We start from the raw sequence: 24,690 nt of genomic DNA, 5'->3' as shown, positions 1-24,690 counted from the left end.
TTGGAGTCCAGGTGTCTCGGGGGAGCCCCTGGTCTCTGGCCCCTGAGGCTGGCTGTCCTAACAACTCGCCCAGACCAGGGGCTTGAATGCCAGAAACACATGTCCTTACAGATCTGGGGCAGGACGCCCAAGACCCAGGTGTCCACACATTTGGTTCCTCCTGCCCCAGCCGGTCATCTTGCCGTGCTGCAACAGCCCTTCCTCTGGCACCGCTGGAGTCTCTGTGTCCAAGTGCCTCCTACAAAAACACCAGTCGGATTGCGGTGGGCTGGGTGGGGCCACCCTCAGCCTCCTTTGACTTCCCCTCCTCCGTGAAGACCCTTGTCTCCAGCCCAGCTGCCCCAGGTACAGGGGTCAGTTCGTAGACTCCATCCAGCCCGACGGCAGCAAGGCGCATTGTCAGCGTGTTTCTGTGACTTTGACATCCTCTGCAGGACACGCACCTCTCCCCGAAGCCCCTTTGAAAGTCTCGGCCTCCCCTCTGGATTCTCCTCCCCACTGTCCTCCAGCGGAGGTGTGAGGGGGTTCCGTGGGGTGCGGCACCACGGGCCACATCCGCCCGCTGCTCCCGGGTGGGAACTGGATCTCCTGCAGCGGGCGTCCTGCTGGCTGGGTCTGATTCTCCTCCCGAGAGGGCTGCTGAGGGTCTCCTGCGGCAGGCGTGCACCCTGACTGTGTGCAGGTGGGTTTTCCAGCTGTGGCCCCCGTCCAGAGTGGCCCCCAGGTGTGTCCTCTGTAGAGCCACGAGGAGACAGGAAGCTTGGGCTGACCAAGGCGACCATGGCCACTCCACCCCCAGCGCAGGTTTACTAGAAGTCCCCAGGTGGCTCCCTTTGCTCGCGGGGCATCCTGCCCCGGTCACCCTGGTGTTCTGCTCTGCGAGCGGTGACATTTCTGAGGATCAAATCCACCTGCAGCCCCTTCTGTGGCCAGAACAAACGGCGCTGGACCAGCTGTCCGTCCCCTCCTGCCGGGGCGCGGGGAGGCCGATAGAGAGAGCTTCGTGGACATTGTCACTGCCCGGCTCCTGGCGCGGCTCACGTGCAGGTCTTCGCGCCTGCTCTGCGTCAGGGAGCAGCCCAGGGACTCAGCACGCTCATGGCCCTGTTAATCTTCCTGGCATCTCTCCGACTCCAGTCAATCCAACGTGCCTCCTGTGCAGGTGGTAAGAGGCCTTTCTGCGCTCGGGTTCTTTACCTCTGCTTCTACGTCTCTGTAGGTACAGAGAAAACAAACCGGAGAAATGTGAGCTCTCAGGCCCCCGCCTCGGGCTGGGTGGCCTCAGGGCTGCTGCTTCCCTCATCTGACCCCACCTCCCTGCAAGGCTGCACGCGGTTGGCAGCTGAGAAGCTTAGAGCCCCGGGTTAGGCCCAGAGCCTCCGGTGCTCTCAGAACAGCTGCTTTTATTTAAGTGCGGCTTGTGCACGCACACACGCACACTCACACACACTCGGCTCATGCAACGCTCTCGGCCTAGAGCGGCAAGTGGAAGGGACAGCTCGTCTGCTGGGACAGCTCGTCTGCCGGGCCAGCTCTGCTCGCGAGCCAGCTCGGGGTTGCTAAGCTAGATTTCCAGAGGTGCGGTTCTCTCCCACGGTCTTGAAAACTAATTGAGACGGAGCTTGTGCGTCTTCAGGGGCACTGGAGGCAGCGGCCACCGCGTCCTCCCACTGAGGGGTGCCTCGCCTGCTCCCTGCTCAACACCCCCGGCACCCGCAGGGCTCCTGCTGAGTGGATCTCCTCCCAAGGGCTCAGAAGGGGCCGACGACACAGCGGGTTCAAGCTCTTCTGGCGGATTGGGAGCTAAAGTTAGGGAAGAAGTTCAGAGGAAGCAGGAGAAGTCTCGGGTGCAGCTCGACGTGGACACGCTCTAGGAAATACAGACCGCGGAGGTCCCAGCGGGCAATGATGCCTTGTGCATTTTTACTCCAAAAATACACCCGCAGGAAAGGACTGGGCTTCCCAGGCTTTGATGAGGAAGCACAGGGAAGGATTTTGGAGCGGATGAGCTGCTCAGCTCAGCTCTGTGCAGTGGTGTGCCCCTCAGCCTGGGCATGGGGACGTTTTAGAGCAGGACATGAAAATGGCATTTCCTGATGTAAAAAAACAAACGAGCAAAGCTGAAGCAAACAAAAACATCCCCTGCAACATGGAGAAAAGAGCCCTTGTGCACCATCGGTGGGAATAAGAGCTGGCACGGTCACCTGGGAAACAGTGTGGAGGTTCCTCAAAAAATGAACCGCATAGAACTACTGCATGACCCAGCAATTGTGGGTATGTCCCCATAGGAAATGGAATCAGAATGTCCAGGAGACACCTGCCCTTTCCTTCCTTTGGAGCACGATTTACAGCAGTTAAGAAACAACATCTCAGAGTCCATCAGCTGATGAATGGATAAAGAAAACGTGGTGCACAGACACAATGGAATACTATTCAGTCATGAAAAATGAAAGCCTGCCATTTGTCACAATACAGATGGAACTGGAATTCATGTGTCAAATGAACTAAGACAGGCACTAGAAGACACCTACAGCATGATGTCACTCATATGTGGAGCAGGAAAGAGCTGGTCTCATAGAAGTTGTGGCTATCAGGGTGGTTGCCAGGGGCTGGGGTTAGCAGGCAGAGAGTTGAGGCAAGGGGGTTAGACAGGAGCCGGAAGCCCTGGTGTGCTGTTGTGCTGCAGGCTGACTACAGATTACGACAGTGTGCACTTTAAGAACCTGGAAGGGACTGAGGATGTTTTCGCTGTGTTGAAGACATCGTGTTAGAGCGACAGATGTCTGACTTGATTGAAATGATACAATGTACATATGTATCAAAACATCACCTGGTATCCTATCTGTAAAGGACAATTTTCATGCCTTTATGTAGCAGTTAAAAAGAAATTTAACTGAAACAAAAAGCTCCCGTAGACTCTGATCTTATGCTTCTTAGATCTGCCACTTCTGCACATCACCAGCCTGACCAGGGTGCTTAGACCACAGTGACTGAGCAGTTCTGGACACAGTTCTATTAAAGGGGACACTCAGCTGGGGTGCAGCTCAGTGGTACGGCGCTCGCCTAGCCTGTGTGAAGCCTTGGGTTCCATCCCCAGCCCCTCCCCAAAGGGACATCTTGTTGATCAATAGCTGGGTCAGTCCAAGCTCACAGAGTGAGGGGCTGATGGGGAATTTCCAGTTCCTGGGGGGGTGTCTTTGGTTCACACTTCTCATTGTAATTTTCTTTTTTTAAACAGAGAGACTAGCACAGACTAGCAATCCTGAGAGGGGCCAGAAAAGGGGTCAGGGAACCAGGGCTCAGGGAGGGTCACCTCCTGTTCTGCTGGGGGCAGGCATGGGGCAGGAGACCCAGGGCTCTGCTTCGAGGAACAGTGAGGCTTCAGGTGACAGGAGGACGGTCTCCCTTCTCCACGGCTGTCATCTGACGACAGCGGACAAGCCCTGCTGGGGGAGGCTGGGGGAGGCTGGGGGAGGCAGGTCAGCGTGTTGGAGGTCCACCTGTCTCACACTGGGTTGACCTTCTCAGTGCCCGGCCTGTCTCGCTGTCCCTTCTGCCTGTGCCAGGTGTGGTTTCCTCCACTGCACCGGCTGCATGGGTGCGCTTAGGTCCTGTGCTTGTCTCAGTATTTCGAGATATTCTGGAAGAATGAGGCTCCCCCACAATTGGAAGTGGATTCCACAGCAGAGCATTAGGGACTGTTTTGAAAACTCATATTTCGATAAATCAAAAAACCTGGAAGAAATGGATACATTTTGAGACAAATATGATCTGTAAAAATTGAATCAAGGCTGGGGAGATAGCTCAGTCGGTAGAGTGTTTACCTTGCAAGCACAAGGCCCTGGGTTCGATCCTCAGCACCACAAGAAAAAAAAAAAAAAAAAAGAAAATTGAATCAAGAGGAACTAGAAAGCCTAAACACCCCTAATAACTTGGAGTGAGATACAAGCAGTAACGAAAAGTCTTCCAACAAAGAAAAGCCCAGGACCAGGTAGATTTCCAGCTGAATTCTACCAAACCTTTAAAGAAGAACTAACGCCAATACTCCTCAAGTCATTCCAAGAAATAGAAAGGGACAGAACACTTCCAAATTCATTGTATGAAGCCAGTGTCAAACTTATACTAAAACCAGATAAGGACACATCAAGGAAAGAAAGCTACAGACCAATATCCCTGATGAACTTAGATGCAAAAATCCTTAATAAAATATTAGCAAATCACATTCAACAACATAATAAGAAGATTGTACACCATAACCACCTTGGTTTCATTTCAGAGATGCAAGTATGGTTTAATATACACAAATCAATACATGTAATTCATCACATAAACAGAATTAAGGACAAAAATCACTCAGTCATCTCAGCAGATGTAAAGAAGGCCTTCGACATAATTCAGCACCCATCCATGATTAAAAACGCTGAAGAAATTAGGGATAGAGGGAACCCACCTTGACATTATAAAGTCTATATAGGGAAAACCCAAAGCCAACCTCATAGTAAATGGGGAAAAACTGAAAGCATTTCCTTTAAAATCTGGGAAAAGACAAGGATGTCCATCTAGCCACTCCTATTTAATACAATGCTCGAACTTCCAGCCAGAGCAATTATGCAAGGGAAGGAAATAAAAGAGATAAAAATAGAAAAGGAAAAAGTCAAATTCTTACTGTTTGCAGACAACATGATCCTATGCTTAGAGGATCCAAAAAAACTCTACTAAAAGACTGCTAGAACTAACGAACAAATTCGCAAAGCATCAGGTTGCAAAATTAACATAAAAATCAACAGCTTTCTTATACACCAACAATAAATCTGCTGAGAAAGAAATCATGAACAATTCCACTTACAATAGCCTCAAAAGAAAAAAGACAAAACACAAAAAACCTAGGAATTTATCAAATGAAGAAGGTGAAGACCTCTGTAATGAAAACTATAGAACATTGAAGAAACAAATTGAAGACCTCAGAAGATGGAAAGACCTCCCATGTTCATGGATAGGCAGAGTTAACATTGTGAAAATGGCCTTGCTACCAAAAGCAGTATAAAAAAATTCAATGCAATCCCTGTCAAAATACCAATGACATTCTTCACAAAACTAGAAAAAATAGTCCTAAAATTCATTTGGAAGAATAAAAGATCCAGAATAGCCAAAGCAATTTTAACCCAAAAATTGCTGGAGGCATCACAATACCTGACTTCGGATTATACTACAGAGCTACAGTAACAAAAACTGCATGGTACTGGCATAAAAACGGATACAGGCCAGTGGTACAGAACAGAAGACACAGAGACAAAACCACACGTCCACGGTCATCTGATCTTTGACAAGGGTGCCCAAAAACACACTGGAGAAAAGACAGCCTTTAACGAGTGGTGCTGGGATGGCTGGTTAGCCTTACGTAGAAGAATGAAAGTAGACCTTTGTCTCTCACCCTGCATAAAAATCAACTCAGAATGGATCAAAGAATTAGACCAGAAACTATGCAATTCCTGGGAGAAAATGTAGGGGCAACACTCCAGCTTTTTGGCACAAGCAACAACTATCTTCAGGGTCCCTGAAGTTCAGGAAATAACGCCAAGGGTTAATAAATAGGATAGCTCCAACTAAAAGCCTTCTGCACAGCAAAGGAAACAATTAAGAATGTGAATCGAGAACCTGCAGAATGGGAGAGAATCTTTGCTAGCTACTCCTCTGACGAGGACTAATATCTAGAATACATAAAGAACTCAAAAAGCAAATAACCCCATTAATAAATGGGCAAGTGAATTAAACAGACATCTGGACCTACAACCAACAAATACATGAAAAAACATTCAGCATTATTAGCACTCAGGGAAATGCACGTCAAACTACACCGAGGGTTCATCCACACCAGCCAGAATGGCAGCCACCAAGGACACAGACGATCATAAATGCTGGCAAGGATGGGGACAAAAAATTGTTCTGGTGTGACTGTCAATTCCTGCAAACACCATGGAAACCAGTATGGAGGGTCCTCATGGCACTGGGCATGGAACCACCACATGACCCACTCTACCACGCCCCGGTGTGCACCCTGAAGAATTAGTCATACTGCAGCGACACACCCCCATGTTTACAGGAGCACGTCACAACAAACCAGCCAGGTGTCCCTCAACACGAGTGGACAAGGACCGCGTGGCACCTACACACCATGGAGCTCTATTCAGCCAGGAAGATTGTCACACGGTGGGGTGGGAGGTGGGGCCCAGAGCGGGGTAGGCAGGTGGAGGGCCAGCAATAGATGCCAACTACCCTGAAGAGTCAGAAATCCAATGTTAGAAAACTGTGCTTTTTGTTAGTGACAGTCCTGGTTTTAGAGGGATGTTTCTATCCTCGCTTTGAAGGCGGAGCAAGAGTGGGGCAGGAAAGAGTGAGTGCGGGTCCCCCAGAGCCACTGGGGTCAGGCTGGCCTGACCTCCACAGCCGCCCCTCTGGGCTGAGGTCGCCGTCCTGGTGGGAGGGCGCTGGAGCGAAGGCACAGAGACCTCTGCAGCTGGCTGCCCACAGTCAGGCCAGCTGTCCCCAGGAGGTCTCCGTGGGGGTCCCAGAGCTGCCAAGGAGCCCGGTCCAGCTCCGTGAGCAGGACAGGGCAGGAGAGCAGAAAGGGCTCCCAGACCAGGGCAGGGGCTCCCAGCAGGTCTGGTAAGAAGAGCCGGCTTGAGAAAGAGGACCGCCGTGGCCAGTCCTCGGAGAGCGTCGCCACGGCAGTTTGGAAAACAACTTTGAAAGCCGTGGCATGCTGGCGATTTAGGGAAAGGTGGAACTGTCATCGCGCATCAGAAGAGCCCTGAGTGACATCGTTCTCCCGGGGGCCAAGCCCGACCGTTGGCAATTATTGGCTACAGTTTTAAGGATCCTGTTGGTCTCCTCGTCACATCTTACCGTGCCTCTGCCTCCGCGGTGTCGGCCTGCGGATGCTTGGTCCTCACGTGACGAGCTTCTTAGCCAGCCAAGTTCAAGCCCGGCTGAGGAGCAGAGTCCTCCCTGCGTGTCTGTGGGCTCTGCATCCGAAGAGTCCACTGGTGCACGCGTACAGGCTTCTTGTCACTGTGCCCTGAACAACACGAGTAGCAAACACACAGCGTCTGCATCGTATTGGGAATCTGCAGTAATCTAGCGATGATTTAAAGTATCTGGGGACGTGCGTCGTTATGAGCAAGTCCCGCGCCACGGTAGACAGGGCTTGAGGCCTTGGATCTCAGCGTCTGACAGGGTCCTGGACCAATCCCCCGCAGACGACTGTATTCACCCTGTAATAAACAGCCGAGACGCAGTCAATTAAGCCGAGGAGCTCTGGTCAATCACAGTCACCAAATGAGTCAGCAAAGGCCAAGCTCCAGGCTGGAACTAAACAAGGTGTCTCTGGGTCTCATTTCCGCTTTCTGTCCATAAAAGCTTTCCTGACCACGGGGTTCTTAGGACCTGTTCTCATTCAGGTCGAGAGCTGCCCAATTCTTGATTGTTCTTTGCTCAATTAAACTCTGTTAAATTTAACTTGTTTAAGGTTTTTCTTTTAACGGTGGTTACACAAACAGCCTGCAGCCTGCAGGGCACAGGGAGTGAGGCCGGAGGCGGAGCCTGGGAATGACCCTGGAGACACCCGGAGGATTTTCTTGTACAAGGAGTCGTCTTCCTGGATAAAATACAGGATGCCCTTTACATCTGAATTTCATAACTTTATGAAATATGTGGATTCCAAGTGTGGCATGGGACTTAAGCATGCTCAAAATTTCATTTACCTGAAATTCGAATTTAAATGTATTTTTATTTGCCAACTCTGGCGACCCTGCCTGGGACAGGGTCTGTCAAATGGATTTACAAATCAATCTCTTCCTGCGCCGAGCACTTGAGTCTACACAGGGGCGTGGTGGGAACGTGAAATGCAGCCTGTCATCCCGTCCCGGGACCGGACAGTGAGGGGACTTCCAGGGGCAGAGGCTGTGGGCTGCGTGCAGGGCACTGGGCAGCGGGGGAGGGAGCCGTCTGAATTTCAACCTCAGGAAAGGCGACTCGCTGGGCAGCCCGAGAGGTACGTCTGCCTGTGTGCAGAGGCGACGAGGGCTCTGCTCTGGGTCCCTGCTGCAGGTCCCATTGTGTTCCTCAAAGCGGTTCGCAGAGGTCCTAACCCTAACCTCACAATGTGATCTTACTGGAAATTGGGTTGTTGCACATGATTATGCGTCAAGATGATCGGGAAAGACGAGGTCATGCTGGAGTAGGTGGCCCTGAATCCAAAACGGATGGTTCTTTATGAAAAGAGAAGAGACATGGGACACAAAGGGAGAGGGCCGTGTGAGGACAGGTGACAAGACTCCGGTGTGCCTGCATGTGCGCACACCCCCCAAGGTCCTTAGGAGGAATCCACCTGCCACACTCTGGTTTTGAACTTCTGGTCTCCGGAACTGAGAGGCTGAATCTCTGCTGTTTTAAGCCACCTGGTCTGTGGTGCTTTGTGATGGCAGCCACAGGGAACCAGCCAGTCACCTACACTTGATTGAAGACAAAAGGAGCGTTTTCTGCAAGTGATTTCAAGGCCTGGGGTGAAGCACAGGCATTTCAACATCCTCTGGAGCAGGGTGGGCGGAGAGAGTCCACCGGCACCAGCACACGGGACAGGAAGACAGGAGAGCCTGCCTGGACCCAGGAGGGAGCTCTTGTCCATGTCCACCGGGCTGGGGACACCAGGACTGCACGTCACTGTCCTAACCGGCTGTGTGAGAGTGTGTGTCACACTATCGATTGGTGGCTTGCCTTCCCTGTGGGCCACACCAAGTGATCTTCTGATTGTCATTATGAAGTCTCAAATTAAATAATTGCTTGAGATACTGTCAGCAAGGTCACTGGGTCAGGGCATTCCAGGCTAATACCTGGGTCAGAGGACGCCTCCGCCCTGCCAGGGGCTGTGGAGGTGACATACACTCCGCTTGCCTGGAAAGTGCATAGTCCCCGTTGCTGCAACCCGGTCACTCATGGTGTGGTCCCAAAATGCGAAGTCATTTTAATGTGATCTATCACATGCAAGCTTAAAAAAAAACAAATACGTTATCCACTGCTAGGGAGGACGCCCCTGTCCGTCACGGGCACCGAGGATCAGCTCTGCACCAAGGAGCTTCTCCAAAGACAGAGGTGACAGATGGAGGCATGCTGCTGCAGGCAGTTGGCAGGTGTTTACTCGCGGATCACAGCTGCACATCCTGGACCTCACCGGGCTGTTTGGTGTCTCAGTCACTCTGGGTAATGTCTGTGGATGGCCTGGCTGCCTGGACATCTTGGACCCTCCACACCCCTCTGCCACTGGCCTTGCCCCTGAGGAGGGTCCTCCTGAGCTTCAGACACCAGGGGCTTGCCTGCCGTGCCTCTGCCCTGCCGTCCCTCAGGCTTCCCAGGGTCTCTCCCCTGGGCCGTCCTCGCTCGCTTCCCGTCTTCCCCCACTGCCTCCCCACTGTGCCCTCCCCTCCTCACCCTGCTCTCCCCTCTTCCCCACCTGCTTCCTCCTTCTCTGCTCCCTCCCTTCCACTTTCCGGGTGTCTTTTCTCTTTGCTGGATTCCGCACCCCCAGGGCCTCTTGCGGCGCTCACCTCCTCCAGGGAGACCCCAGAGCCTCTCCTTGGCCTTCCTTCCGCGTGGGTCCTGCAGTCCATCTGGGTCTAGCAGACCAGATCCCAGTGACCGGGCTTTGCCACCTGTGTCCGGTTTCCCCAGAAATCTCCGCAGCCTCCGAACACTGCCCGACACCTTTGGTCCAGTTGGCAGGACACGAGCCCACTCCTGCTCCTTATAACGCTCCTCTCCGACATCCTCTGCACGGGGAGGAAATTAGCAGAGGGAACATGGCAGACGCACCCGGGGCGGTCCCACCGCATGGCCCTGGGTTCTGCCCCATTTCCCTGTGATTAGGCTCCACGTGACGCAGCGCCAGCTCGCGGCTTGCCATGCCCCCCAGGGAACCCCACCGGCCCTTCGCCCAGGACAGATGCCGGGCGGGCGAGGCGCCTTCCCACGCGAACATCTGCGCTGTTCCCAGGCGGTCACGGGAGCCAGCGGGCTCAAGCGGCAGCGAGGAATTCCTGGGAGAGGCGCCGGGTCCTGCCAAGTTTCCCAGCACCAGGCCTGGGCCTCTCAGGCTGTTTGATCGCCTGCCATCACTGGCCCATCCTGCATTTAGGGACAGGCACCCGAATACAGAGTTTGCTTTTGGTGGCATTGGGCCCAAATGAGCCTCCGAACCAACAGCCTCTGGAGGCTGGCGTGAATGGAGTTCTGCCTCTGCAGACACAGCTTTCTTGTGGCTCAGACAGAGCAGATGACCTAAGAGCCTGTCTGAGAGCTGAGGTCAGACACACCGTGCACTTCGCTTGAAACCTGGGTTTTGACCCAACACCTCCTGGTTGGGGACTGTCCCGAGGCCTGGCAAGAGGCCTGCCCTTCCCTGCCCGGCTGATGGGTGCAGTGGTGGTTGCTTTTTTTTTTTTTTTTCAAGCGCATAATAATTTGCAGATGTTGGCAGTTGCCAGCGAAGCCAGAGCAAAGCTCCAAATGCCAAACCACAAAAATATATCATTTTTACCATCTGATTCCTGGAAATGAAATAGTACTGGAGTGAAACAATTCACGAAGACAAATATGCTGTCCTCTGCAGGCAGCTTACTGCTGCCGAGTTAGTGGAGACAACAGACTGTTTGTCGGTTGCATTGCTCTCTGAGGACGCAGAGGATCATCTGTCCCGGTCCTGCCGCACAGAGCATCCCCTAGGAGACAGCGCCTCTGTGCTCTGGTGAAGTCAGAGGCTCCCCACCTGTTTTGTGCTGTGGCCCCTGTGGGCAGCCCCTGTGTGAAGCCCAAGGGTGCCTCCTCAGAATAAGCACTAAAGTGAATTGCCCAGGATCCCCAAGGAAGCCCTGTGTTACAGTGGCCACCCGGCGCTGTGGCACGGCCCACCAGGGATGTCTCTACTGACACACTGAAACCGAGACCAGGGTCTAATGACTCCTGACCGCGGTAGAGCTCCCTGGGAGGCCAGGCAGGGCACCCGTGACACTGCAGTGCCTGTGGGCAGGTCATGACCTTGGCTATCATCCGTGCAGCAGGCCCCTTGCGTGCGGCCTGGGCTCCCGGTGGGCAGTGCTGACCTGCCACGGAGGTCAGTGTGAGCAGACACGGAATCTGCCCATCCCACTTCACCAGCCTCCTCGCCTCTAAGCCGAGCCAAGACCTCGCATCCGCCCCGGAAGTGGTGACTTCAAGCCGGGTGGACACTGACCCGCCTTGGCTGTCCTTGGGTGCAGATGCTGCTTGGTCATCACGGCTCTGATGACCCCTGGCCTCCAGCGGCTTCTGAGCCCCATCTTCCCTTCCCTTCGGACACCTGGCTGAGCACCTTGAGCTCTCTGCAGGAGTCCAACCAACCCAGTGCAGAAACCAGACGGATCTAGCCCAGGGCCGCACCAGGACGGCAGAGCCACACTTGACAGGACCCTGCCCCGGCCAGGCCCCAGCTCAGGCGTCCCGCGAATCACCCCACTGAAGTCTCACCGCCTACGGTCAGCCAGGACTGCCATGGCCCAGAGGCGGCCAGAGGAGCCCGCAACTGCTCTGGTCTCCAGGGTGGTGAAGGCTCGCAGCCAGTCAGCCTTCCCAGGGGCTCCCGAGCTGCCCTCTTGGCCTCGGTGCCCGCATGCTGGGGTTCAGGTGTGGTCTGTCCCCCAGGGTTTATGGGTCGGATGCTAGGTCTCCAGCAGGGTGGTCAAGAAGTGGTGGAGCCTTTAAGAGGTGGGTTGGGGAAGGTGATGGGGCATGTGGACACCAGCCTTAGGAGGAATCTGTAGTCCTTATGGAGTTGGGTTAGTTCCTGCAAGAGTGGGATATTATAAAAGAAAGAGCCTGCCCCTCCCTCTCTCTGGCTTCCTGTCTCATCATGTGATCTCTCCCTCCTACATGCTCCAGCCACAATGCCATCTGCCTTGTGGTGCAGTCAAAGAGTTCCTCCTTAGAGTCCCACAGAAGGCTGCATCATGCTCCTGAACCTCCCAACACTGAGCTGAATAAACCTCTTTTCTTTATAAAGTATCCAACTTTAGGTATTTTGTTATAGCAATAGAAAACAGACTAATGGAACCATCTAAGATGCTAGAACTCACCATGTGCAGTTATTTATATTTAAAATAATTAAAATGGAACAAAATTTTAAATCCAGTTCCTCCAAGGCAAGGTGGCAAGGGGCTACCATAGGCACAGCACAAATCCGGAGCATAATTAATGTCAGCACAGGAAACTCTGTTGGACAACATTGCTTGAGATCAAGGCTCACATGTATTTTATAACAATACTATATTTGCTGTGTAACAACCAAACAGAATCCTTAGTTAACTGGACACTTGTTTTGACAAATAATTTGGGGGAGAAAGGAATAAATGAGAAGCAGACCAAGGGACAGAGAGATTCAGAAAAATGCAGCCACATTCCAAGCAATACCAGAGAGCGGCCAAGGGCAGCCCCATCTCTGGGTCTCATGAGATCCTAGAAAGGGGACCTCCAGGCATGGACCTCCACGCTCAAAAAACAGGGTCAAATTATTTTCACTCCCCTGCGATTACTAAGGCAAGTAGGTAGATAGGAGTCCCCTCCACAGATGTCCAGAGGGGGCAGTAAAAGGAACAGACCTCCTCATCTTTAGAGCAACCCAGTAAATTGAGCTTCAGTCCTGCTCACAGACGGGGAGAAAAGGAGCCCACTGGTTATTCCAACCACTTCAATTCTGCCTTTTCTTGAGGTTGTGGATTTCTTTACTATTTGTCTGTTTCTGATACTGGTGTTCGTGAAAAGTTGCTCTGAACGGAGGCTGAGAGTTCCCTCCTCCCTGTGAGGCAGGCTTGGCAGGGCTTGAGAGACGTGAGGCAGCTGCAGCTACTCTGTGTGGCATGCCTGGTTCCTAACAGGGCGCTGCTGGAAGAGGCGGAAGCAGGGAGGGGCTGCAGTGGACGCAGTGGGCCCAGGAATTTTCTGTGGGCCCCTCTCACTGAAGGACACTCTGCAGTTGGCCCTGCTCCTGGGCTGCTGGGCACTGGCTCCTGGGGGCGGGGTGGCAGGGGCCCAGGGTTGCCCTCCTAACCTCTGCCCTCGGTGGGCGGGGCAGGTTCAAGCTGTGGGCGGGTCTTAGAAGGGGTGGTCACCACCTCCCTGCATGCCTTCATCCAGACAAGAATCGCAGACCCTGTGTTCTTGCTGTCAGCTGGGGAAACTGAGGAAGTGTGTGCTCCAGGCCCAGACTCCTCCCCCAGGCGGCCACAGGGGTCAGAAGATGAAAGGTTGTGCTGACGTCAAGGTCACAGAGTCCCGAGGCAGCAGTGGGTGTTTTCCAGCTGTTCTCTGTGCCTTGGGTGGCTTTTGAATTTATGCTATGGTACAAGCCAAACTGTAATGGCAGGTGGTCCTTTCTTAATGGGGCCAGTCTGTTGGGATGGTGTCTTAGTCTGGTTCCTGTTGCTTTAACAGAACACCAGAGACTGGGTGATTTATGAAGAAATGAGGCTTGTTGGACTCATAATTCTGGAGACTGGAAATCCAAGATGAAGGGCCCTGTGCTGCACCATAACATGGCATCGAAGTGAAGGGCAAGCAGGGGGCTCGCTTTGTAATAACCAACTCCTGCCAGAAAGGCAGAGACCCCTCCCAAGGCCCTATCACCCGGGACCCACCTCCCAGTGCCGTTGCACTGGCAATTAGGTTCCGGTAAGAGACTCAGAGGGGCTCGGCCATGCTCAAAATGCTATGGAGAGGCTGGGGACCTCGGAGTCTGGGGACATCCTTCTGTCCTGCCACCCTAATTGGTTTGTTAAAGGGTGCTCCAAAGTCTCTCCGTCGAGCTGCATCGTTTTCCTGAGATCCAGGGGACACACTCCGGCCTCTCAGCACATCCCTGGTTCCTGTGACACAGTGTGGCCGAGACCCCGGGGTGCCCTCCAGTCCTCCTGGAAACATCCCCCTCAATCCAAGTGGCCTTGGAGAGGCTCTGGGGAGGGGATGCAGTAATGCTCTACGTAGAGATTTGTCACAGTGCCAGCAGTCCCCGTGGGAGGGAGCCTTAGGTGGGTGGAAACGGAGCCTGAACCTATGCAAGCCCCACCCCCTTGGCTGGCCCTGGCAACACCTGGCCTTGGGCTTCGCCTGGCCAAATTTGCATCCAGAGCCTGTGGTGGGGTGGAGTGGGGGAGCCCTTCTGTAGCCTCCTGGGGCCCTGACGCATGCAGCCGTGGAGCCCTCCTTCCAAGGGACACCTTCCATCACCAAGGTACCCAAACGATAGGCAGCAGCTAAACTGCCCTCCATGCCCTTAGAAGCCCATGCTCCTTACTCAGTATGGCTCCCTGCACCAAGATGTGTCTGCATCCCCTGGACTGGCCCTGGCCATGCTGTCTAGTCCCTTGACAGGTCACCTTGACCATGCACTGATGAGAAGTTCTGCTTCAGTCTACTAGCAACAGGTGGAAACATTCTCACTAGTGGATTCCAGATTCTTCTTCAGTTGCCTTCCTTTCCTTCTGGCACAGGATCTGCGAACGTGGGTCTTTGAAAGCTCCCTGTCCTTGCTGGCTTAGGTGGAGGAGGACCAGGGTGTCTTGAAGTCTATTGAAGTGTCTTTCCCATGCAAGGCTCATTTCCAAGGCTGAGGACACGGAGCCGCCCATGGCCTGAGGCATGGGTGCGTGGCAGTAGGAGGAAAGACCAAGGAGCTGACTGCTTGCAAAGGCTGACCAGGGGACTCTCTGAGGTGGCTGCTCCCAGGGTGGCCAGGTGGGATGGCTGGTGGAAGCCAAATTTCCATTTATGGAATGTAACTTTGAGAAGATAATTGTATTTTAATGCTGCTTAATTTTATTTCAAAAGTTTGTGAACTTGCTCATTCCCTGGGACGGAGGCAGTGGAGTTGGCTGTGCTCACTGTGGACGCTGTGGTCATTGTGGCTGTGGGTTTGCTTGCAGGACACTTTGCTGTCAATCACAAGTGCAGTGCATGACCCTCTTCCTGGTGCCAAACCATCTGTTGGTAACTGGGATGTTTCTGCCACTTAAAGAAGCCAAAGCAGTGACTAGATGACCCTGGGAGAGGTGGTTGTGTCCTTTGGGGTGCTAGGTCCCCAGCCGGAACCCCCAGTGCTCCTTTCTTTGCAAGACAATGAGTGCCTGGGTTAGAGAGGGAGTCAGGAGGGGCAGAAAAACAGCAAAGCAATCAGTGTTTCAAAGTAGGATCCTATTCCATGGGATGCAGGCTCCAGGATGCTGCATGCAGTCTGTGACTTCGTCACTGTGATGAAAACCAGCCCCTTTTTCCAATGTGAATGTTCGGTAGCTTCATCGGAGGAACTTTAGAAAATGCCTATTCAGGTGCCACCCCAGGGATCTGTGTTCTAATGAGCACCTCAGGGGAACTCCAGGTAGGGGGACCTTGTCTGTATCCAAAAGGCACACCCGCTCCAGGCAAAGAAGTATCCTGGAGAGGACAGGTAGTTCAGCTGTGCTTCTGACTCAAAATGTCATTACTTTGGTTTATGTGAAAATGGAATCCAGCCTGATAAATGTTTTTCCTGGAGGTAGATTTAGGGCTAAAAGAAATGCAAAGCCCTGGATTCAGAGCAGATGTGCAGCTACTAATAATTGCAGCCAGCTGGGTGCAGGCATTTCCCTGCAGCAGTCCGCCTCCCGGCTCTTTAAACCGCTGCTCCTAAGGCCCAGGTTTATCCTGTAGCACGTCCAGGGTCTGCTGTGCTGCCAGGAGGCGATCACGTCTGGACCCACGCCTGCCTTCCTGGACCCTGCTCTCCATGGAAGGTCTTGAAAGGCTGATTGCTTTGCTGTCTTTTCTGCACCCCTTGCCTCTCTCTCTGACCCAGGCATTCATTGTCTGGCAGAGAAAGGGAGCTTGGGTGTATAATTTGACTCTCCAAGTTCAAGGTCTTGGCATGCATTGTTGCAGATGGATCACAGGATCCTGCCCTGTGCCTAGGGCCAAATCCAAAGCGTTTGGTTCTCAGAAGCTGCAGGCCCTAAATCAAATGGGAACGGATCTTAAATGAAGCTATGAGGTCTCTCCACTGTCACCCTTAAAACCGGCTCCCCGCTGCCAGTCCAAACACGACGCTGCTGGAGAGGCTGGCTAGGATGCTGCCTTCCCATCATGGCGACTGCGCCCTCGTCCGGACCCTCCACGGCGCCTCCTAGCACCGGTCTCCAATCTAACTTGGATAATTGTTGGGTAGAAGTCCCCGGAGGTTCACCAAGGCAGGGCCGGCCACAGTTTCGGAATGGTTAAGCCAAAGCTCTGGCTCCTGGGGGTGAGACTCCCTGGGAGCGGGAAGGGGCCACCCTGCTCCCTGGCAGCCCCACCTGTACTGGGGGACGGGAGGGTGGACCAGGGGACAGACACATCTTGGTGCAGGGAGCCATACTGAGTAAGGAGCATGGCCTTCTAAGGGCGTGGAGGGCACCTTGCCTGCTGCCTATTTGTCTGGGCACCTTGGTGATGGAAGGTGTCCCTTGGGAGGAGGGCTCCAGGGCAGCATGCGTTAGGTCCCCAGAGGCTCCCGTCCACTGCTGACCGGGCTGTGAACGCTCACGCCTTGGTGATGGAGGACCCCTGGGGCCCCTCCCACCCTGGCTCTTCTCCACCCTTCCCCTTACAGCCTTCAGCCCCTCCGTGTGCGTTGGAGTCCAGCTGAGATGCACCCGCTTTACAACATCCCTGACCACATTTAACCCCCGCTGCGCCATCTGCACGCCTACCTTGTGTGCAGGTGGGGTTGCCATGGTGATCCGCCTACGTCCTCCCGGATGGATTCCGCTGGACTCGGTCTCCGCAGCGGCATGCGGGTCTGACCTTGAGCTGGGAAATGCTCAGCACCAGGGCTCTGTCCCTGCCGAGGCAGGGTCCAGCTAGCAAGACGCCCCCTTAGGGTGCAAAGGGCAGGCAAAATCGACTGGACTGCGCTGCTCAAAATGGGCGACGGGTGGTGGCACGGAGAGAAGAGCAAACTGCAGACACACTTCTGGTGGGGATTGCCCACGCGCCAAGGACGGTGGGGACAAAGTGACACTCCCAAAAGCTGCTGTTCAGTGAGCGCCATGCCAGGCAGGACCCACTTAGGTTGTGGTTTCACCCAGGCAGCCCACGCAGACGGGCTGGGGCCTCCTTCCTCTTAGGGGACAAAGGCCACCTGCTCTGTGGACAGAGGCCTCAGGCCCTGTCCCACTTCCCCAGTGTCAGCTGGAGAGCCTGCTGTCCCACAACTCACCCTGACACCCACCTGCTGGGAATTTGCCTGGGGCCTGAGCTTGCGGGGAGCCTCTTTCCTGCCCCCTGTCATTTTTCTTTCCCAAATGTCACCAGTCTGCTAAAACCATTTTGCTGTCTTCTCTGTGGGGTGGGGAACGCGTGTGGGAGACTCCAGAACAGGATGAAGAACCTGGGTCAGCAGCAGGAATCCAGTCTGTGCCCCAGGCCTGAATCCTCAGTCCACACCCCCCAGTAAGCCAATTCTGGACACTCGTGCCCACCCTGCCTGGCTCAGGGCCGCCCTGGCACCAGAGAACTGTAAACGTTCCCTGAAATCTACAGGCCAAATGCACTTGAAGGCGGGATTGAGAGCTGTGGCCAGATGGGTCTAGCATGGGCTGGAGGTCAAAGGTGAGGTGACCAGGTCCCTGGTTGGACGGGGACAGTTGTGATTCACAGCAGTGACTGTTCAACAATCAAAATGGAACACGGTCCGGTTAGCCTGCCCGGAAGCCTGGAGCTGTGGGATCTGGGGCAAGTCGTGGACTCTCTCTAACTCTTGGTTTCCTGCTCTAAAACGTGGACCTAATGCAGGTATGTAGAGGCAGATTGTGAAGGTCGAAAGAGATTCCAGTGGAAGGACCTTTATACGTGGGAAAAAGTCCAACATCCCTGGATGGGGTGCCACTGTTGTTAGAGTCAGGTGTAGGAAACCAGGAGGCGTATTTTGCATGAACGCTGTAGTCTGGTTCTTTACCAGGGCTCCGCCTTCCTTCTTTTGGAGTCCTTCCCTCTGTGACCCAAGAGACTATTCGCTTCCATCTCTGGGACATGGCTGTTTTTTTTTTTCTGAAAAGCATAGGGAATGGAACCTGGATTTCCCAGTCACCTCCCTGAGTTCACATTCTGTGATCTCAGGACTCTTCAGAATGCTCGCCCTGCTAGTATTGGGTGGTTGTTTTCTTAAGAACAAAGAAATCCGACAAACTCAACATGAAACACAACCCCAGCCATGAATTAGGCGAGCTTTCAGAAAAAGCCTTCAGCCAGAATGGTTATGTCTAACGTTGGGCCTGCCGGCTGAGCCAGGGCCAGGTAACCAGAATCAGATGTCTGAACTTGACACACACCTGCAGATACGGTTATGGCTTTCAATCCGCCCAGCACTTTTGTTAAAGCTGCTTGAAAGTATTCAATAACTTTCTTTCAAAAGCCAGGCGTTACGTGACTCTTTGTTTGCCCAACAGAATCTTCGCTTCATTACGACTTACTTCAGCTCCTCGGCCTCTTGCGGAGGGCTGTTTTGTGTGGATTTGCTTTGCTTTTGCCGAGTTCCCATGCCATCCCTGGGGAGGTCCCTGGGCAATTACATTAACTTGGTATGATGTCTTTGGGGCCATCTTGGGTTTCTCCCTTGCACTGGGTCATGGGATTGTTGGAGGGGGTTGGGCTCAAAGATTTACAGAAGGATCTGAAGGTGCGGACTTCTCAGAATCTTGGATTCAGGACAGAAATGAGGAAGAGAGGGCAGGTTGCGGGGGTCAGACTTCGTGAATTACCAGGTTAAGCAAGTCTGTTCTTTCAGATTGACCAGCCTTGGATAGCAGGGCCAGGCCAAGCTGGCATCGGGTGATGATCCAGGTGGGCAGCTCCACTCCTGAGTCAGTGCTGAGCCCAGGCTCTGCCCCTCAGAGGACTGGTCACCTGGGGCCCTTGCCTGGAAGCACAGCAGGAGGCTCACTGGCAGTGTGTTTGTGAGTGTCTTCATCCCCCGGGCATGGCTGCCTTGCTCCTGGTCCTCAGATGGCAGCTGCACATCCCTCCTTGTTCTCTCCGCGGGGGCAGGTGCTGTCCTTGTGACTATGATTTGACTTAATCGAGCCCCTTCCCCTGGCACCACCGGGTTCTCTCAGAACCTGGGGTCTCAAGGGTGCCTTTGTCCCTTCCTTCATCTGTTCGTGGGTCGGGCTCCTGGGCCATGAGTGTCAGCGGTGGTGGCTCTGCTTAAATCGTAGCTGTGTCAGATCCCCCTGGAGGTCGTGGGGGTCCACTTCCTCTGAATTCCTGCTTTGCCTGGTGCCATCCTGTCACCTCTCTATGTGGCCTCCATTACCGGGTCTACCAAGAATGGAGTTCCAGACCCTCTGCCACAGATCCGCTCCCACAGGACAGGGTTTGTGTGTAGATGTGGCCAGCGCTTGTGCTCAGGGCTTTAGGAAGCACTGTTTCCTAAGGAGCCTCCACGGCCACTTGCTCAGCCCGCCTCCCAGCTCTTTTCAGGGTCTTCAGTTCTCTCCGGGGTCTTCCTGGGCATGGTCCTCTTTCCCCTTCCCAGATTCTGAAGACAGTTCTCAGGACCAGAACTTAATTACTTCTCTTACTCCATCCGCGTTTTCAGGATCTCAATTTCCTCCTGAAGAAGCCACATGGAGTATTTTCTCAACAGGGCTGGCCACTTCCCTGAAAGGTAGTCCAGTAATGTCAGATAATATGTTTTTGGAAACTCCTGTAACATAGACGAGGTGCAGGATGGGAATCTGAATTCCTAGATAACGATGTTTGCTAAGCATCTTATTTTTAAGGACGGAAAGATGGCCAGTCCCCTGCCCTGGTGCCCAACATGTTTAGTCTCACGAGAGACTTTTCAGTAGACAAGGCTGTGGACTGGAATGTCTGACGCACTGTCTCCAACAGAGAAATGGAACAAGGGCCTCAGAGATTCCAACTGGGCATCGGGTAGATCCATTTCATTAGAGGAAAGAGCCCTGAAGCAGAACTAAAAGACCCTGAAAGTGTAGAACGGAGGAAGCAGAGCAAAGGACACCACGTGAAGATTTCAGGGTCACCCAACTCTTGGAGACTGTGCACACACAGGCATTGGAAGGAGGCATGGATTTGGGATAGAAGAAACGGAGAAACTTCTGGTTTCTGTCTGGCATGTCAGGACCTTGGAAGTCCTGTCCACATAGCAAGAAAAAGCTCAATGAACTGAAAATCAGCAACTCTTCTTAGATTCGTCAGAAGATTGAGGTCACAGGGCAAACCACTGGCCTCCACGTTGGACAGACAGATGCAGAGAATCCCAACTTGGGGAACAGAAACCAAAGAGCAGAAACCCCCCTGGGAGCCAGTACTAGGTTCCTTTGACCCTGTCCAACCTGTCTTGCTCTCAGTAAAAAAACTACAAAGCATATCTTAGGCAAAAAGGGTGTTTGAAGAGACAGCCAGAGGCGTAACCTGACAGATATGGTGGAAATGTTGGGATTTTCAGATCAGGAATTTAATGAAACTACCATGGGTGTGGAAAGGGCTGACAAGGGTAAGGAGAGAGCAGGGCCATAAAGTGCAGGCCAGGCCTGGACGGGGGCCGAGTGTGCCCGGCCCTGTTCCCAGCATACTCCTCGGGGGAGGCCGGCCTCCATTGCCAGCAGGGCCTCTCCTCCTTTCTGTCCTCACAGGCTGCCTGGGTCTGGCCAGGCCTGGGCTCTTCTAAGCCACTGGTTTCTCTCTGGGTTCCCTCCCAGCAGCACCTAGGTTAACAAGGACCACACCAACGATCACCAGCCCAGGCTGCGGGCTGGCCTTTGGTGAGGCAGATCTTTGAGATTTAACACTGTGTCTTCATTTCTGTTTGAAAACACATTTGAGCTGATCCAGGCCCTGTTTTACATGTCTCAGGGAGAGACTGTGGCCAAACTGTTGAGAGAAATGAATTAGAAATTTCAGGAATAAATAATACCAAACAATTGGAGATCAAAGTTGATCCCATTACTCATTTAGCTGATTCTCCAAGGGAGAGGTGTGGAAGGACATTTTTGATGCATGATTTAAGAGAAAAATGGTTCTGAAATTGACATGCCCCTATTCAAAGAAAACAAACTCCTCACTCCTCAGAAAACTTGGAATGGAACCACCATTTGACCCAGCTACCCAACTCCTTGGTTTATACCCAAAGGACTTAAAATCAGCACACTACAGTGACACAACCACATCAATGTTTATAGCAGCTCAATTCACAATAGCTAAACTATGGAACCAATCTAGGTGCCCTTCAACAGATGAATGGATAAAGAAAATGTGGTACATATGCACAATGGAATATTACTCAGCCTTAAAGAAGAATGAAATTATGGCATCTGCTAGTAAGTGGATGGAGTTGGAGAATATCATGCTAAGTGAAACAAACCAATCCCAAAAAACCAAAGGCTAAATGTTCTTTCTGATATGTGGATGCTAACTCCCAATAAGCATGGGGGAGGGGAGAATAGAAGTTCATTGGATTAGACAAAGAGGAATGAAGGGAAGGGAGGGGGTGGGAACAGGAAGATAGTGGAATGAATCAGACATCACTTTCCTACGTTCACACGTGAACACAAGACCAGTGTAGCTCCACATCACGTACGACCCCAAGAATGGGATCCTGTGAGAGTAGGTTATGCCCGTGTATGTACGACACGTCAGGATGCACTCTACTGTCATGTGTGATCAAAGAGAACAAATAAAAAGAGGAAAGAAGAGACTCGTCAGTGCCTTGTCCACCACTGGCCTTCGCTACATCAACTAAATAAGGAACCAGAGGTTCTCCAACAAGAACGAGTTCTTTCCTAGTGGCCTTGTGACGAGACACGCCTGCTGCAGAAGGGTCTGCAGGCTTTAAGGACACTGAGAAGGGACGTTTCTAAAGGTCAACGATAACCCATGGCCATAGGGCCAGTAGCAAGGGTGGCAGTGGCCCAAGGTGGACAGGCAGTTGCTGGACAGGCGTCCTTGCAGAAGTGTCTCTGGGAAGCTGTGGTGGCCTCTGTGGTGGCCGTGACGGTGGTAGTCCTCTGTGATCGTTGTCACCAGGCCCGCGTGCCTGGGCCCCCCGTCTTCAGAGCCTCCCAGCTTTGTTATGATCACCGTCACTTTGTCAGGCTTTGGCCTGAGTGGCTCCCTTTCCATTCTGACACTTTCCTGGGACGGGCCTCCCAGGTGGACGTGCCGCCTGCCGCCTGCGGGAGGCCGTGCGGAGGTTTGTCAGCTGTCCCCATCTGTGTGAGTCGCGGTCAAGGCTGGCCCCTGCCAGTCCACTCTGTGCGGTGCCCAGGTAAGTCCACACCAGCACTCCCCAGGTCTCCCGGGGGGTTTAGAACTGACAGGCAGGTGCCATTGCTCTCCCTGAGTTTGGGGCGCTGGTGCGGAAGGGCCCGGGCCGCTCAGGACGGTCTCTGTTGCCTGTGTGACTCGCGTGGCTCACGCGACTCCTCTGAACCTCATGTGCCCATCAACCTCGAGGAATGGGGACGGTGGCCCAGCCAGTCACTGGGCTTAAACTGGAGTGAAATGAGGGGCTTGCCGCTCTGGTGGATGCGGGGTACCTAAGCCCCAGCTCGGCTTCATTTCTGTTTTTCTTTCTGTTTCTCTGGAACGGGGGACTGATCGAACCCAGGGCTGCTCACCCCTGAGCCACATCCGCAGCCCTTTTTATATTTTCTTCAGAGACAGGGCCTTGCTGAGTTGCTGAGGCTGCCTTTGAACCCGATCCCCTGCCTCAGCCTCCTGAGCAGCTGGGATTACAGGCGTGTCACCCCAGCTTCACTTCTTTTCTCCCTGAAGGGCCCTGGAAACCTGTTCTCTGTAGACCAACTGGGCAGCCCTAGGGTGAGCCCATCACACTGGCCTGGCACACTGGCCTGGCCTAGCTGGCTTCTGTGTCCTGCCCTCTCCTCCCCTGCTCGGCCTGAGGTCCTGGGCTCTTAAACCGCAGCAATTAGAGGGCTGGTTTTACGAGGCTCGGTGGCCGCTCGCTTTGCCCGGGTAGGGAGCGCGGTGGAAGCGGCAGCTGTTCCTCAGAAGAGGTCGGGGTGCAGAATCACCATGCGGCCCCCTGGGTTTTAGATACGCCCGTCTAGAGCAGGGCCGTCAGCTCAGCGCCGTGGACGTTTGGTGCCGGGTCGTTCCTTGACGGTGGCTGTCCTGTGCCGTGTGGGATGTTCCGTGGACCCGTCCTGCCCACTAGCGGCCCATAGCCTCTCCCACTGCCCCCCTTTGCGACAACTGAGACGGCGTCCCAGCCAGGCCAGGGGCGGGCGTGAGCCGGCGCCTGCATGCGCACCCCGCCACTGGAGGCCTCTTCCCTGTTTCCTGGGCCCCCCTCGCTCTCCCTAGTCCTGCCTGGGCTCCAGACATGGCCACACTTCCCCGGCGGGGGCGTGTGTGCAACTAAGAACCTCTGAGCTGGGGGCTTCTCGCTGCTGCTGTGGACCCCTGAGGACCCACAGGTCTCGGGCAGACACCTCAGTGCCTCTGGAACCTTCCAGGCTGTGTGCCTGGAACTGCGTGTGACTTCATGACTTGGGCCTGGAGGCCTCTCCAGGACTCAGGCGGATGTGCCGGTCATCACACAGGGTGGGCCCCCTGACCACATCGGAGCTAAGGTGCTGCGGGTGCACAAAGACCAGCGCCCCTTTCTCGGGACGGGGAGACACTGAGTTTGGGGCGCTGGTGCGGAAGGGCCCGGGCCGCTCAGGATGGTCTCTGTTGCCTGTGTGACTCGCGTGGCTCACGCGACTCCTCTGAACCTCATGTGCCCGTCAACCTCGAGGAACGGGGACGGTGGCCCAGACAGCCGTTCCAGGGACGGCGTCTTAGGAACTGTGTCCCTTCTCCCCAGGGGGATGACTTCCCATAGAGGGCCTGGTCAGATGAGGGGACATTCTGGCTATTGAATGTCATGAACCGTCCCCACCACCCAAGCGAAGCCTTGAAATGAGGAAAGCCATTGTGTGCCCTAGGGGTGTGGTCGAGAAGTCAGATTCCAGGCAGGTGGTCATTCTGCCCAGGAAACAGGCATTCTGGGTCGTTGGTACAGGGACGGAGGCCTCAGCCTGCCCTGCCCCACACCTCGGCCCTGAGCCAGGTGGGCACAGCTAGGCTCAGCTGCAGGAGGCCCAGAGGAAGGTTCTGGAGGGACTTGGGGGTGTCGTCTGTAGGAGAGAAAGAGGAAACCCACATATCAAACTGACAAGTCCCTACGTGGAGGCTGTGTTTCGGGTTTACAAAAGCGGCAGATACTTTTATCCACATTTTCATAAGAAAGAGAAAATCAAATCTAGATTAAATAATGCCGTCGTCATCATCTTAAGAGGGGGCTTTAGTTGTCGATGGAAATGGAGCAGGGGAAACATGGTCCAGGCCTCCCTGGCTGGACAGGGTCCCCTGGTCTCCTGCGGCCACCAAGAGGCCGCCTGGGTCTCAGCCTGCTCCCTAGAAGGCTCACACGGAATCCGAGTCCTTACTCCCATGGATTCTCATCTCCCCCACGTCCTCCAAAGCTCTGTCACTTGTGAGCTCAGGTGACCTTGAACAAGCCACTCTGTTCAAGCCTCAGGTCCCACATTCATAAGATGGGGCTCAGAGTGA

Source organism: Sciurus carolinensis, chromosome 9 (assembly GCF_902686445.1).
Source record: "Sciurus carolinensis chromosome 9, mSciCar1.2, whole genome shotgun sequence".
Taxonomy (NCBI): Eukaryota; Metazoa; Chordata; class Mammalia; order Rodentia; family Sciuridae; genus Sciurus; species Sciurus carolinensis.
Note: the sequence above shows the minus strand (reverse complement) of the source record.